Below are 17,397 nucleotides of genomic sequence, written 5' to 3' on the forward strand. Positions count from 1 at the left end.
TAGGAATAAATTTAATGAAGGAAGCAAAAGACCTCTACACTGAAAAACACAACACTCTGAAAAAGAGATCAAAGATGATATAAGAAAATGGAAAGATATCCCCTGCTCCTGGGTAGAAAGAATCAACATAGTGAAAATGGCCATACTACCAAAACTGCTATAGAGATTCAATGCAATCCCAATTGAAAATCCAGCACTATATTTCACAGAACTAAAGAAAAAAAATACATAAATTCATTTGAAACCAGGAGAGACTTTGAATAGCAAACACCATCTTAGGCAAAAGGGGCATGGCAGGGGGTATCACAATCCCCAACTTGAAATTATACTACAAAGCCACTATGATAAAAACAGCATGGTACTGGCAAAGAAACAGACCTGAGGATCAGTGGAACAGATTGGAAGTCACAAAAACAACTCCAGATGTAGTCAGCTACCTAATCTTTGGCAAAGAGTCAACCATCCTCACTGGAGGAATGATAGCCTCTTTAATAAAAGGTGATGGAAAAACTGGATTTTAACCTGCCAAAGATTAAAACTAGACCCTTATCCTTCACCATGAACTACACTAAAATCCAAGTGGATTAAAGATTTAAATATTAAAACAGAAACTCTAAATTTGCTGGAAGATAAGTTATGCAGAGCTCTCGAAGACACTGGCATAGGAGAAGACTTTATGAAGAAATCCTCAGTAGCAAAGGAACTAGCACAAAGACTCAACAACTGGGATCTCATTTATTAAAAAAATAATAAAAAAAAAACTTTTGCACTGCAAAAATCACCAACAGAGCTAAGAGTCAATCTACAATATAGGACAAAGTTTTTACCATCTGCTCTCCAGACAAAGGACTCTTATTTAGAATATATAAAGAACTCAAAAAATCAAGCCCCCGAAATATAAAGACTCAATTCAAAAATGGGCATCTGAAATGAACAGACATTTCTCAGACAAAGAAGTAAAAGCAGAAAGTAAATATATGAAAAACTGTTCCACATCACTGGTCATTCAAGAGGTGCAGATGAAAACAACACTGAGATTCCACCTCACTCCAGAAAGAATGGCTGCTTACAAGAGATCAACCAATAACAAATGTTGGCAGAGTTGTGCAGAGAAAAGAATCCTTCTCCATTGTTGGTGGGAGTGCAGACTGGTGCAACCACTGTGGAAATCAATATGGAGATACCTTAAACAACTAGGATTAGAAGTCCCATTTGACCTAGCTATTCTTCTGCTGGATATTTTCACAAAAGAATTAAAAGTGAAATATGTGAACCCATGTTGATAGTGGTACAGTTTGTGATAGCTAAAACTTGGAAACAATCTAATTGCCAATCGACAGGTTACTGGATAAAGATGTGTTCTGTTTTTGTTTTTTTTAAACATAAAATGGAGTATTATTCAGCCATAAAGAATGATAAACTAGAGACAGTTATAATTAAGTGGATGCACATTGAGAACACACCTGAATAGTTTCTCTGGTTTGATAAATTAAAAGTACAAATAAGAATGGATATATATAATTGATTTTGTGCAGTAATAAACAAGGTCTAAAGGTATAGGGGAAGTTAGAAGGGGTAGCAGAAAAGTTAGAAGGGAAAAGAAAAAATAAGAGAAAAGGTAAAATACTGGAAACAAAACCATTAAATAGGGGAGGGGGGAGGATGTGAAGGGAGGGCAGGAATAAGGGGAACAAATGAGAACCAAGACCTGTCATATAAAGGTACAAGATCCCAATGATGAATATAACTCTATTTTATAACTAAAATATACCAATAAAGAATGTGAGAAGTGTACTTTCTACTTTTATTAGTGCTGTATGATATGCTTTATTTTGTCTATGAAATATATTCATTTTAAGAAATACGTTAAAAGTATTGTGATAATAAATTCACCAATTTCCTTAACAGTCTAACAAGCCATTTATTTAGTAACATTTTAGCATTTCTCTCATCATTTCTTCTTTTAGCACTTTTGAATAGTGTCCATTTTTTATAGGTTTTGGTTTTTTGTTTGAATGCTACTAATGTTAATCATTTCAGTGACCAATGTAGTAAGGATCTTTATAAAACACTATCTCATTTTGTTTTCTATTTGAACGTTTTTTCATTTTCACCCCTCTTTTCCATACCTTTTTCCTCCTTTCCTTTTTCATAAATATGTCCTTCAATGATCTTCTAAGAAAAAATATTTGATTTTCTTGTTTTTCTCTTTCCCTTATTTATTCAATTGTTTTATGTCTTACTAGTTCTGTCTCCAGCTATCATTCTTAAATTGTTAGATTTGAAAAAAATTGACATTTAGTGCTATTATCATTGAAAGCTAAGTCAGTTATTTGAAGATATTTAGTGTTTTGATTTGAAGTTATAAAGGACACTTAATATCACTCTTACTCCGCTGTAAATTTAACTCCTCAAAACAATCCCAACACAATTGTAACTACATTTTTGTAGTATTATGCTCATCAATAAAACAGGTTTTTGTCCTTGCTTGAATCTTGGCAGATGGTTAACAAAGTACATTCATCTTCTCACGTTTCTTTTTTTAAATAATTTTATCTTTGTCAACAGGGAACAGTGGAAGGGGGAAGGGTGGCTATGGGAATGGGGAAAAATAAGAATCGAGATATGATATGTAAAGGTACAAGATCCCAGTGATGAAGGTAACTGTATAATATCTCTAAAATGTACCAAATAAAATAAAATAAACGTATCTCTTTCACATAGATTTGTGGGTGTTCCTGCTCTTCCTCAAATCATACAGTTATAATATTTGCATCCTAAAGCTCAGCATTACATTTCAAAATACAGCTTTGGAGATAAGATCTTACTATCTAAGTAGTTTAGACTCTTGAACTCACTATAGAGCTGAGGCTGGGCTCAAACTCACAGCGATCCTCTGGCCTCACACCCTGAGTGCTGCTTACACAGGCATGTGCCACCACACCTAGCAAAATTCATTATTTTAATATTTTTTCCTACTAGACAGGTAAATTCATGCCAAGGATATATGATTGATATTCCACTGACCTTTCACAAGAGTAATATGCCCAAATTATGAATTTGTAAGGATTATATTTATTTTCTAATTTCTTTTTTTTTTTTTTTTTTTTTTTTTTTTTTTTTTTTTTTTTTGGTACCGGGGATCGAACTCGAGTCCTTGTGCTTGCAAGGCAGGCCACCGAACCACTGAGCTAAATCCCCAGCCCTCTAATTTCTTTTTTTTTAATTGTGAATGACAGGTCTTTGTTCTCTTTTTCCCCTTGTCCCTGCCCTCCCTTCATCCCCTTCTCCCCTCCCCTTTTACAAACACTTTATTTCCATCTTTTTATTTTCTCACATTTTTTATTTTCCCTTTTTACTCTTCCCCTACCCTTCCCACTTTTCCTACACCTTTAGCCCATTTCTTCCCATTTCACAATGTCAGTCATTTCATTAGGATCTTTTGTACTATTACAGTTTATTCACACAAGAGAAACTATTTGGTATTTACACGTGTGACTTATTTATTTCACTTAGGAGTATATATTATAATTTCTTTATAAATATCAGATTCCCCTTTGTGTATTAGAACAAAATTAAATATAGTTTTTCATTATCAGGATATTATTTGAAATAATGTTTTAACACATTCTTTGCTTAAGATTTGAATTGTAGCTATTTCTACATATAGTGGAATATTTGTTATTTAGTGCTCTGATATTGTGAAACCTGTTAATTGTAAATGTAACGTTTAAGGTACAGATGTTCCTATTACATAATCAAACAAAATATCACCTAAATGAAAAGAAAATAGGTGTACAAGTAAGTAGGGATACAACATGGAAAAGGTTGATCTATTCTTTTTTGTGGGGGGGCTTTGAGACAGGGTCTCACTATGTAGTTTAGTCTGACCTGAAACTCACTATGTAGCTCAGGCTGGTCTCGAACTCAGTGTAATCCTCCTGCCTCAGCCTCCCAAGTGCTGGGATTACAGACATGCACCACCACTCCTGGTTTGATCTACTCTTTATACCAACAACTGGAGTTCCTTTGTTTTGTTTTTATATTTGGTATATGGCAAAACAGTATCCTGAGAGCAGTCTTGCTCTCTCCACTGCCGAAGAAGAGCTCCATTTGGGGCAAGTTTATAGAGGGACCCAATGTTTCGGCAGTGGACAGAAACATGCTCCCATTCGACAGGGCAAAAGATACTTGAAAAAAAATTGCAAACAGTAACTAGTTTGCAAATATGGTATTTTAACCTGACTGATATTTGGATACAAAAATGGCTAAATTATAATACCTCAAATCACTAGAGCACAGAAGAATCATTCTGTTACACATAAATGAGAATAATTCAAAATGATACTATATACACTTAAAGTGTTTTAATTAAAATGTTCATATTTTATATGTCATTCACTCACATTGAGCATTTTTGTACATTTATTCCTTAATAATATGCCAAATATAACATTGCATATCACTGGGAATTTAGCATTAAATATCATCTACATTGTGTTCTAAGTATGAAAAAAAGTTAACCTATTTGTGCCTCCTTTCTTCTGCTACTAAGTAGGGATAATAAGGACCTAAGGGTTTTAATGAAATTAAATGAATTAATTTATTCTAGTAAGAAGTTTGGTACATGTTTGGTTCCTAATTAATGATAATTTCCATTTTTATCACTAAAAACTGGAAACAGTATTAATTGCAGCAATCTTCACAACAGATATGACTAGGCCATCACCATTTGAATATATGCAAATTTCAAATCATTTTATTTTTTAGTTAAATGTATCTGTTTGTTTGTTTATTTATTTTGGTGTTACTGGGGGATTGAAACAGGGTCTTTTTAACAGGCTACATTCTTATCCATCTACCTGTTTCTTAATTTTGCGACAAGGTCTTACTAAGTTGTCAAATTGTCCATGGTGGGCTCATACTGCTGTGGGATTACAGGTTAACATCCTGTCTTCTTTCTCCTTCCCCTCCCCCTCCCCCCTTCCTCTTTTTTTTTTTTTTTTTTTTTTTTTTTTTTTTTTTTAAACTTTTTTTTTTTTTTTTTTTTTTTTTTTTGCTATTGGAATAATTTTTATTATCCTTGTATCACCATCCTCTTGACCTCCCCTGCCGGGTCAGCCCACTGGCAGTGCATACGCAACACATTGACACCGTGGTTTACACGAGCGGAACTTACAAATTTCCAGTGTCTCGGTTCTATTGGCCCTTCTGCCCCTAGTTCCCAGGTTATCACCCTTGCACCTGTCTAGATACACTTCAGAATTTCTAGTTTCCTGACACACCTACATTCCACAATCACACGATGCACATGCTTGTGCACAAAAACACACAGGTATAACCAGTGAACATTGCTATATTGTCTTGAGCTTTCTCCATACTCAGGTGGGACAGTTTTGACAGACATGTTCCTCATCGTACCTATAAGTGTCCTCAGTGAGACCAGATTCCAGTAATCCATAGAGATAACTGTCTTGAAAACCCACCTTCTCAGATTTCCGTTCCTCTTGTCTTTTCTCTCAAGTAAACTGGTTCCACTGCTTTTTTGTATTGAATCCTGCTCCTCGGGAAACCATTTTTACAGTCTATGTGAGTGATTGCAAAGTCCAACCTGCTATTAAAATTCTAGTTGCTGTCAAGGGTTCCCATTACCCTGTTATTTCAATATGAAACCTTTATTTGAAGCTTGTTTAACTGCCTCCCCAGTCTGTCACCCATCCTGCTTCTTTTCAAAGGATGTAACCCTGCTAGAAATTTGCATGAAAAGGAATCTGACTGCATGTTTTTCATGCTCAGGAAGATAAATAAAGCAGGGCCAGCCTGTGGTTGCAGCCTGACAGAGCCAGTCAGCATGTGTGTGACATATTTAATGTTCTCCAACAGCACCCAGGTGCAGCTCCGTCTTCTTTGGGGAACATTTGAGGGTAACAGGTGTGTTTCTCTTTGTCTCTCCCCTGCAGTATGCTCGTCTGTCACTCCTTCCCTGCCTTGTGCACTGCTGCCCTTTCCATCCAAAGCCCCTCCAGGAATCGGGGAGAAGAGCTGGCTTCCTATGAGCTGTGTGGGCCTGTGGTTACCACTTACTGTGTTTATGTTGGACATTCCAGTGTCTTTTGTCTTTGTACACAACTGGTTGTGAAGAAACGAGCAACTGTTGTTGTTTTTTTTTTTCCTATTCTTAAGTAAAAATCAAAGATGAAAAGAACAACATCCAAAGCCCCTCCAGGAATCGGGGAGAAGAGCTGGCTTCCTATGAGCTGTGTGGGCCTGTGGTTACCACTTACTGTGTTTATGTTGGACATTCCAGTGTCTTTTGTCTTTGTACACAACTGGTTGTGAAGAAACGAGCAACTGTTGTTGTTTTTTTTTTTCCTATTCTTAAGTAAAAATCAAAGATGAAAAGAACAAAAAAGGGTATGAATGCTTATTATCCTCTCTCTGGAGATGGCTCCTGCCCACTTGTGTGTTGCCGTATAGAATCTGCTGGAACACAGCCCCTTAGAAGCACAGCAGTGAAATATTTAAAAATATATTCGGGGTGGCTAATAACTGAGAAGACAAAGTGGAGATGATTTTATTCTGAAACTCCTTTCAAAGCCTTTACTTCATAAACCTCTTAAAATTATTTTGACGAAAAGGATTATATACGTATTGTAATTTCAATTTGTTTATATATAAAATATGCATTCTTTTTATGAAAAAGGAAAGGGGTGTGCATGTGTGTGTGTGTGTGTGTGTGTTTGCTTAACCGTGTGAAGTCAGGAACGTGTGACTGGAAGTCAATATATTAATAACTGGAAGAAATCTATATAACATACTGAAAATGCTAGTGATCAGAGTAAGATCAGGGACAAGGGGTCATCTTATGCACTTGGATATATTCTCAGAGACTACCCACAATGCTGGACAAGGTCTGTTTCCCTGTTTCTTTTTCCACCTCTCCTCCTATCTTTCTGAGAGTTGGACATTGCCCCCTAACCCACAAGGTTCAAGAACAAGATTCTGCCTTCCTTTCCTTTTCACTTAGTCCTCCCAGTACATTATTTTGAATCTGCTTTCCCCTCTGCCTGTTACTCATTTACAAATACATTTTCAAGGTCCTCTTCTTGATGTATTCCATTTTTGCTTAAGGATTGTATTTGACCAGTCCATGTAATCTCATAGTGCATATTTCAGAGCATATATGCTGATCAATGTCATTATATGTGTGCATTATTTTTCTTTTTTAATGAAATTACAAATTTCAGTTACCTTATTTTGAGTGTCTAGAATAGTGTTTGCACATCATGTCCGATGAATACTTGATAAAGAAAACAAAAGCCAAAAACTTTGTTGTCCAAAATTTATTAGAATACTTCATAGTTACCACTGGTTATAACTAAATGTAATGAATTTTACTGAACTTATGTGTGAGTAAATCTAGAGTTAATATTTTTATTGGGAAAGTATATAAATTTTTCCCTTTTTCCTCCAACTGTATAAAATGCTAAATATAGGTAAAAGCACTTCATTTCTCTGGTATTTTTCAATATTTTTCATATATCAGGAAAAAATATTTATCACATAATATGAGGGAGTAAATAAATATACCTCTGGATGCATAAATTAAATATACATTAAAATGATTTAGTGTAAACTCACCATTCATTCACAGCTTCACTTGATGTTGGCTGAACAGTTTTAAGAGGTGGTAAATAACAGTCCAGAAAAGAGGCACATATTCCCTGGAGCTCAAAGATAACATCAAATAAACATGAAATGATGGTAAAAACCACGAAGGAGACATTGCAAAGATGACTTGGAGGGGGCATGAGGTTACAAATCGGAAAACATCAGAGGATCCTGGAACCCGAAATGTTAATCCTATTACTCATTAATGTCATAATGATAAACTCTTAGAGTTAGTTACCCATATTTACTGCTATGTACTTGGCACAAAAAGTTTCTGTGATTAAAAAAAATGCTACTCAATTAAAATTGTTAGTGGTATATCACATTTCCTATTATATATACTAAGAATAAATAGAAATTATTTAATCATAAAATCTCAAGGTTTGAGGGCCATAAAGGTCATCTCATCTAATCATCCTGTAAGACTTAAGACATATGTGCAAGTAAATCCAAGTTATATTAACATACCTGCCCTTTTATTTAAGAAATGGCATGCTTTTATTTGACAAGAAACTGTTTAACCTTTACCAGAAGGAGGAGATGGTTTTAGAAAAAAATATTTTTCATAAATTGAATTAATATTACTTCAGAATGAAAGATTAGTATTTAAAAGTAATATATAAAATGAAACATTTATCATTTACCTATTATGTTTGGGGAAATATTCAGCAGTTGGCTTCTCATCATGTGCATGTAAAAGTTCCCCTCGCTTTTTCCGTGGCATTTGCTTTCTAGTGATGGACGTCAGAGAGAGGCCAGAGCAGACCACAGCAAGGTGACATGGTATCAGTAGACTGGGGAGTTTAAAAAAAAAAACAACAAACAACACTAAATTTCTTTTACAGAGTTTGCTTTCATTTTATGATTCCTTAAGTAGACCGTAAGGATATATAAACTCGTGTAATGTCTGAAACTTATTCTGCCTCCTAATCCAACTCATTAAATGTTTTGATCTTCCTTAAGATATTAAGCATCTCACTCTCAGCTTTCAAAATTGGCAGCTTCTTAAATTACCAACCAAATGAGAGGAGCTATTAAACAGGTATTACTTCAGTATCTCTTCCCTTTGCTACTAGTCAGTTAATATGTTTTCAATGGAGAATTTCACTATTATATATAATCTCCATTTCTAATTAAAAGTTAAAGCTCAGAAGTCGAGTTGAAATTTTGGGTTAGGGGTAGGTTTGGCAGCCATCTTGGCTTCTTTAAGTTCCATCGCAGACATTTAGTTTCCCTATGGATTTGTTGTCTTTCTTGCAAGGTCAATTTTTTTAGGACTTACATTCTGCGATGTACAAGAAAATTAGGCAAACTCTGATGAAATCAGATGCTTGCATACTTCTTAATCCCGATGCATTCCATATACATTTTAAAAACTATATAAATACCGAGTTCCATAAAAATTAATTCTAATTCTTAACCTTCCTAATGTATCGAAAATTAATTAAGATTCATCATATCATTCAGTAATTTTCAAGAATAATTTTGAAATTATTTGAAAACTTCACTTGTAATGTCTTTTTCCATTTTAATAACACTGAAAACTCATGAAGTTACTTGGTTTTTATTGTAATTATATGATTATTTTTCAGTTATATATGTTTTCAATATGATTTAAACTTATATTAATAACCTAAATAATATTAGCTTTTTACTTTATAAAGCTGGCTTTTCAAAGGAATGACATATTTAGAAATGGGAAGAAAGGAGCTAAAGGTGTAGGGAAGGTGGGATGGGTAGGGGAAGGGTAAAAAGGGAAAAGAAAACAATGTGAGAAAATGAAAAGATGGAAATAAAGTGTTTGTAGATGGGGAGGGGAGAAGGGGGTGAAGGGAGGGCAGGGTGAAGGGGAAAAAATGAGAATCAAGACTTGTCATGTAGAGGTACAAGATCCCAACAATGAATGTAATTGTACTGTATCCCTAAAATGTACCAATAAACTCAATTAAAGCTGAAAAAAAAGTAAAACAAAAAAAGAATGACATATTTAATTTAGAACTTTTAAAATTGGAAAGAGAATATTGGCAGTGTGTATATTTCTATGAATTAGTGTGCTATAATCTAAGTTCTGAAGAGAGTATTAAATTTACTATATACAGACCTTATCTCAATATTTGATGAAGAAAGTAGAAATTTTGGTAGTTAACACATTAGTGTAACCCTCATGATCTATATTGATAATATAAACAACATTAAAGCAAATAATTTTCAGATAAAATATCATTATACAAATATATTTTGGTATCATCATATTTATTATAATATTTTAAATATAGTGAAGATATCAGGAACAGTTTTCAGTCTAATGAATTATAATTATTCCTCAGATACCCATTTTTAGTCATCCAAGAAAATTTATTAACAATAAAAGTTTTTTCCTTTAACAATATGAACTGCTCATTTTTTCACTTTGGAGGATCAATTACTATTCAGAACTAACTGAATTCCCAAGTTAATAATCGTCCATCACCCCTGTTGTTGCATGTTTTTACCCGACTTGATCTTTGCATTGCTTAACACATTTTACCCTTTCTTTAACCAAGTCACAAAATTTACATGTCTTCTGTTCTGTCTTTTATTTTTCTGTTAGGGATTGAATTTAGGATGTTGCTTCATTTTGAAATAATCTTGATAAAGCTTTGACTAGCTGACGACTTTGGCCCTACTTGGAAAAAATATACATGTGAATATTTAGAATACTGAAGTATTTAGACTTCTCTTGTAGTTATTCAAAGTAAAAAGAAAAAAATGTGTCTCTGTATCAGACAGTGTGCAACCAGAGATAAAGTAAGGAAAAGTGTATGTGTGTGGGGGGGAATTGGCTTATGCAATTCTAGGTCTGATCAAAACACTGGAAAGGGAAGGCCTTTGCTGGACTCCACAGGAAGGGGCAGGCCAATTTTCTTCTTCAAAATGCCTCAATCCTGCTGTTCAGACCTTCAAGTCTATTTAGTTATACTATAAGTAATTCTCTACATATAGTTATTTGGTAACTATAGATACTATAAATTTTGTTGGGATGAAAGTTGATAAAACAACTTCAGCAAGGTTTTTCATTAATACCAACTAAAGCCAAATGTTACCTTTATTTTTTTATTTTCTCAGAAATTATATGTCTACAAATACATAACATAGTATATATTATATAACTACCTCTATACATATATATATATATCTGTCTATGAGAATGAGTGAAAATATTGATCAAAACAAATGTACAATACCATTTATAGCAGCTATATTCAGAATATTTCAATAAAATAATTCATTCTTCTTCAACAGCTGAATCAATAAAAGAACCATAGCATAGTTAAATAATCAAATATGACACAGCAATAAAAAATAAGTACTATTTCTACACAGAGTTATATCAATGTCTCTCATAGGAATAACACTAAAGAAAGTAAGCCATACCCCAAAGGGTATTACATATTGAATGATTCTCTTCTATGAAATTCAAGAGCCAAAACTAATATAGGTGATAGAAGCCAGAACAGTGGTTATCCAAGTCATTAAATGTCAAAAAAACATTCTACAGCTTATCAAAGTACCAATTTATATTTCTTCAAGCTTTTACAGAGCAAGGGCTACATTACTTTTATTTTTTGTAAACAGGCAGAGTTGCAAAATATAGACCATTATGAGAATAGTATTGTGTATGTATGTATGGAAAATATGTGTAAGAAAGCAACAGTGTATAAACTGTGGAATTGTAAGGCCAATTTATTGCACCTTAAGCGTAGATGGAATTCACCCGGTGAGTTGCCACAGATTTGCAGATAAACCATACTTTGCAAATACAGACTTGGGAAAAGTACAGGAATTGCGGATGTTCCAAAGCCTGGCAGCAAGAACCATATAGCAGAACAGACACAGGAATGTCTGCCCACAGTCTACAGCACGGACACATCTTTTCTTCCCTGAGTGAGACTAGTTGTGAGAAACATCACATTGCCGTAGCAAAATAATTTATCTGGTTCACAGACAGTGGGAGCTGAGCTTTACAGTGGATCTGGACATTTCAGCTTTGGATTGTGTTCAGATTTTTTTCCAAGATCACACAGATACAGGAAATTAGAGTACAGTGTTTCCTGGAGAAGAGGTTTGACGTTTGCTATCTCAAAAATATCGAATATTAATACTATTTGGAAACAACATAAAATACAAAGGTGGAATTAAGTGGTCTGTTAAATTAATCTTTAGTGTCATTTTAGCTCTTAAAATGCAGATAGGTTGAGAAGAAAATGCAAGTTTTTGCATGGAGCTAAGTTAAATCATGTAGCAATTTTTCTTCAGATAATCACTATTGCTTTTCAAAACTGCAAAACTGTCTCCCACATTTAAAACACTTAACTGATTATAAATCATTGATGCAGAAATAGTTCACCGTTCATTGACATAACATTTGTTGATATTTGTAGTTTGATAAGTATATCATTACTTAATTTTGTTTCAATGTCTCTAAAACATATTTATACATAATATATAAAGCCACAGAGGAAATATTCATATCTCATTTATGAAGAATGAATATTAAATATAATAAGTAGGTAAAATTTAAGAAAGCATTGTATAGATATATGCCTAATCCAAATAATTAAAATTTAAGTAAGCATAGAATTTCATTAATATAAATCAGCTGTGGTACTAATATACAATCTCCTTAAACTTGAGTGTGCTACTATCTAAATAAAAATTTGCCAGTTTATTTTATTATAAGAGGATGTGATTACAGCCAAAGGTAATCTTGAAAACTCCATTAATACTACTGAGAAAAAAATGCTAAAAAATGGAACTATGCTAACCAAGATAGCTGAAAAAAAAGTTTTATCTTATTGAAGTAAAAAACTAATTCTTTGTTTACAATGCCATGTTGTCTTGAATATTTTCTAGTTAATACTTGTTTTAGTCTGTTACCCAAACAGACTGCAACCCATGCTACAACAAAATAACACAAATGAGGTGATTTATAAAGAGTGCTTTAGTTCTCACACTTCTGTATTTTGAGAAGTCCAAATTTAAGGCCCTAGCAGATTCACTATAAGGCTATGCCCATTGTGTAGTTCTTCAAAATCATCTTCTTTCTCTTTATGTGGGGAAGGGTAGGTAGCTTTTTGAGACCTCTTTTAAGGGATATTATTCCCATTTATGACAGCTGCACCTTAATAACCTTTTAAAATTCTTGCTGCTAACATCAGTGACTAGGTTTCAACACATGAATTCTAGAGAGGATGCAAATATTCAGACTGTAAAGTATTCAGCAATGCTTCATACCAAAATTTAACTATCTCCCTATATGTAAGTGTACCCTTTAACAATATAAAAGAAAAAGTATTGGACTGGAGATTTAGCTCAGTGTTTGAGGCGCCTGCCTTGCAAGAACAAAGGTTCGAGTTCAATCCCTGGTACCAAAAAACAACAACAACATCAACAACAAAAAAACCCCAAAGAAACCATTTTTCCTAGAAAAAATAAATAAAAGGGATGTTATCAATATCTTTTAAGAGAAAAAAAGAAAGGTAATTTACTCTTTTGTGCCACTTAAGTATATAGTTTAGGAATACAAAAGAGATATGAAAAAATGATCATTTTTCCCTTGCCTGTAATTTACCACAAATTAGGCGTAATTTGCCCAAAACTTTAGGTAGAGCTTTATTGTTCTCAAAAATTATAAATGAATAAATTAATGAAAATACACTAAAACTAATCATAACCTGCTATTAAGGCAGTTTAAAATACACAGTGCCCTGCTAGCTCTCATGGGCACCAACATATTTTCAGTTGTTCAGGGTAGGAGATTTAGTTGGATTGCTAACTGAAGACATGAATGTAGGTCATATAATTTGCCACCGAATTAACTAAATAAATACAAATGATCGTACTATTATTTTACATATTAACAAGTCAGCACCTTGTTTGTGAGGGTTTGTACTTTAAAATAATGTTTTGTTTTCACTTTGGGGGATTTTTTTCACAAATGTAAGAATTAATAATATTTTCAAAATATATTTTTCCCATCTACACTTTTTATCTTTTTTAAAATAATAAAATTTAGATTCGAAGGTTAAACTTTTAGTAAATATTTAAATAATATTTTTATTTTGATACACAGAAAATTGATTTAAGCACAACTCTTAAAACAGGGTATTCAGCACTACATACGTGCATACAGTAGACGCCAGTCATTTCATATGCAATGCATATGTATATACACAATTCAATCTGCGTATATGCCACGCAATGTATGTACAATAGAAGAGAATTACATTTAAAAGTTATTCTGAACCACAGCCAGTCTGCACCGCACACTTATCACAAGCACATTATTTCTACCAAAAGGTGATTGTGTCAATTCTATTGTGAGAGAATAACATGCTCCTTTGGAATTTTTATATTTGTTTAGAGTGACAAAATGTAAACATGAGAATACTTGAAAAGAGCCAGGAATTTTGAAATTTAAATGTTTTAGTAGCCGTGGCATAGCTGGAATTTCTGCTGTTCGAGGCATCCTTCAATTTGCTGCCCTCCAACATATCCAAATGTATTAACTTATTTAAGCGTTGCCCAAAATCGTGCTGCCTGCCTGTCCACTCCCTGCTATCAGGTAAACAATATTTTCACTCCACCTAATTAAAATTTATGTGCTATTTTTTTTTCTGGAGTAAATTGATTCTCAAAGATGGATAGCATTGAATATTGTTTTTGTAAGAGTCTTTTGAATTTTATTTTCTGCACTTTGAACATTAGAAACTTCTAAAAACTATGAATCTGAGTTTAGTTTCCATCATGATATTATTATAACAATATCAATGTGCTTTTTGTACCTTTAACTGATATATGTATATTAAAATCTCATATTTCAGGAGCAACAATTCTCTTATTTTGACACAATACTTTTAGTATTCATATGAAAATTTAATGTCATGACTTTTTAAAAATCTAACAGTCATTTTACGAGAATTTGACATTACTAGTTAAGTCACTCAACATCAAAATCTTCATTTTACAGGTCTGATTTTTGAAATGGTTTAAGACATTACAAATTACCAGATAAATATGAGAAGAAATGAAAATACTACTCAAGTGCATTATATGACAGAAAATAAGACAAATATACCTAAAGAGTTGTCAACTGATTTTTAAAGCAGCATACAAAATTTTGTACGGATGTCAAATATATTGCATGAATAGATTTTCCTTGTGACTTTATGAAACTGAAGATTCAAGTAAAATTATAAAATGTGCAGTGCATTTAATTTGCACTATAAATTTGCCACATGTTCCTGGCTAAGTGTACTATTCTTTATTATTTTAATTTTTCATCTTTAAAATACCTGATTTAATGAAAATTCATCGCAATAGACACTGGGATGTGACAGCACTTTTTTTAAATTTATTTTTTATATTTAAAAATGATAACAGTAATAAAATTATTCACACATATTTTTAATATTTTTGTTCATTTGCATTGGGGTTTTCTCCTTTCCCTTTCTATATGCATCAATATTTAATAAATGAAAAAACAAAGAGGTCATAGAATTCTAATCATATATATTTTTTCCTCTTAAAAAATCTTATAGAAAATGCTTTGGCAAGTAATTCTCATTTTATAACCTACAATTGCTAAATCCTATTTTGATGATGCCTCAAGAAGCTGGAGGTGGAATATTTTTGACACTTTATTCATGTACCGAGATGGATAAAATACACGTTTTTCCAAACGTGGTGCTAGAAGAAGCATCGTGGTTCAGATCTCAGTGAATAAAAGTGATGATGGTAAAAGCCAACGATAAGGATGAGCATAAATATGACCAAAGAACCCTGGCCATTTTCTGGGATGTTTAGGACGAAGCAGCCCATGAAGTACATTCTTTACATGTTCAACTCTTTAAATTCTCTGAACCGCAATGTAGACGACTTACGTATAGCTCCAAAATAGCAAGTGGAGACTCAGAAAGGTTAGATGATGTGAAATAAAGCACAAACTGTAAAATGGCAGACACAACTGGAAATACAGTTATTGTAACTCACTGGTTTTGGGTTATTTTCCCTGAAATGCACTTCCCTGATGTGCATGATTTAACAATAAAATAAAACACAGAATATAAATTATGAGACTCATTATGAATATTCATGTGGCAGTGCTCAACCCAAAGAAAAGTTATATCTTACAAAATAACAAAATTTATCAATGTTGAGTATAGGACTAAATATTAGAGTTTTGCAAGCACATGGTAAACAAATCGCATCTGTGTATTTTTTATCTCATTATTAGTTGGTTTCCTACTTGAAAGTTCCAAAATTTTTAACATTTCCAACCTTTTCTGCAATCACCAGCTAACCTTCTAAACATCTCTTACCCATCTCTTCCTCTTGAAGAGCTGTTTATTTTTTTGTTTGTTTGTTTGAATGGTCTCAGTGTTCCTCTCTTGCTACTTTAAACCCCTTTCCTGTATATTTAGTTTTAGAATATACAATAAAAGAACAAAAGAGAAGCTCAATGAACTTTAAATATGAAATCAACCTTGGTATAAACGTTTATGATTTGTTCTGCAGTCGTTTGGCTGTTTGACAGCCTGTCCTGGGACAGTCTTGGTTTCTACGTGTTATGTAAAGTGGTTCTTATTTGGTGAGGTCGGTGGCCGCCCCTTCTTCAGGTCCTCATACCATCTCTCTGTCCGCTTGCTCTCCCACTCGAGTGTCCATCAGTGTTTCTCATGCCCTCACATACACCAACCAGTCCGATGTCTTCACAACGCACAGGTTCATTATGATCTCATCTTTGCCTTCTCCAGACGGGTCTCCCGCAGGTTTGCTAATGGCTTTCTCCTTCACATTGGCGTATCTCTGTTAAAAATAAAACCTCCCAGAGAGGACCTCTGTGGCAATCGTTTTATAATTGCCCTCATCTCTATGGCTTGCTGACTACTTATTCGGCTTTATTTCTTTCCAGCTTTTATTACTACATTAATATTACTTTTATTTTTACAACTGATTTTTAGCTTCCCTTGTTACAATATAAGCCAATTATATTCGGGAACGTATTTGTTTTGAAACTCATTGTATTTCAATGACCTCAATAAGTGATTCAGGTAGATAGAAAGATTTAACAAAAACTTTTAAGTGTGTAATAAGGCAAAAAGTCACTAATTTCTAAGTTTTCTACTAATTAAGTATCCAAAGAGCATATTTCCAAGATTACTTCAAGATCTGGATTTTAATACTGTCTAAATTTACTTCTACTTTCATTTGTTGTCACATAACAAACTTAATGTTTGGGTTTTAATATAAATAATATCCCTTAAATATTATGTCTCTTGAATTTTTGAAAATTTTAAAATTATGAAATGAATACCTTTGAAAAAGATAAACATTGCATAACGCAACCACTCAGAATAGTATAGGAATTATGTCTTATTGCTACAGTATTTAAAAAAAAAAACTAAATGGTAAAGCTTCTCAAATATCAACAAAATACTTTTTTTAGGTTAGTCTAAAAAACTGTAAGCTGAGGAAGGACCCAAGGACCCCAGAGGGGGTTTTTTTCAGCTGCCTGCCTACCTGCCTGTCTGCGATCACCCAGCGGCGTGCGCGTGAGCTCCCGGCCTGCGCGACAACAGACCCAGGAAGGACCCAAGGACCCCAGAGGGGGTTTTTTTCAGCTGCCTGCCTACCTGCCTGTCTGCGATCACCCGGCGGCGTGCGCGTGAGCTCCCGGCCTGCGCG

General features: G+C 33.6%; 1 long non-coding RNA gene across 1 annotated transcript; it reads right to left on the minus strand.

The window, feature by feature from the left end:
• Positions 1-7,804: 7,804 nt before the first annotated feature.
• On the minus strand, positions 7,805-16,386 carry LOC104872519. The gene is made up of 3 exons (XR_783204.1): positions 16,339-16,386; positions 8,316-8,465; positions 7,805-7,842 (listed from the first exon to the last, which is right to left on the minus strand). It is a non-coding gene; the product is annotated as an uncharacterized LOC104872519 (long non-coding RNA).
• Between the last annotated feature and the right edge of the window lie 1,011 nt (positions 16,387-17,397).

This window comes from Fukomys damarensis, unplaced genomic scaffold (genome assembly GCF_012274545.1).
Source record: "Fukomys damarensis isolate Sample0158 unplaced genomic scaffold, DMR_v1.0_HiC HiC_scaffold_38, whole genome shotgun sequence".
Lineage (NCBI taxonomy): Eukaryota > Metazoa > Chordata > Mammalia > Rodentia > Bathyergidae > Fukomys > Fukomys damarensis.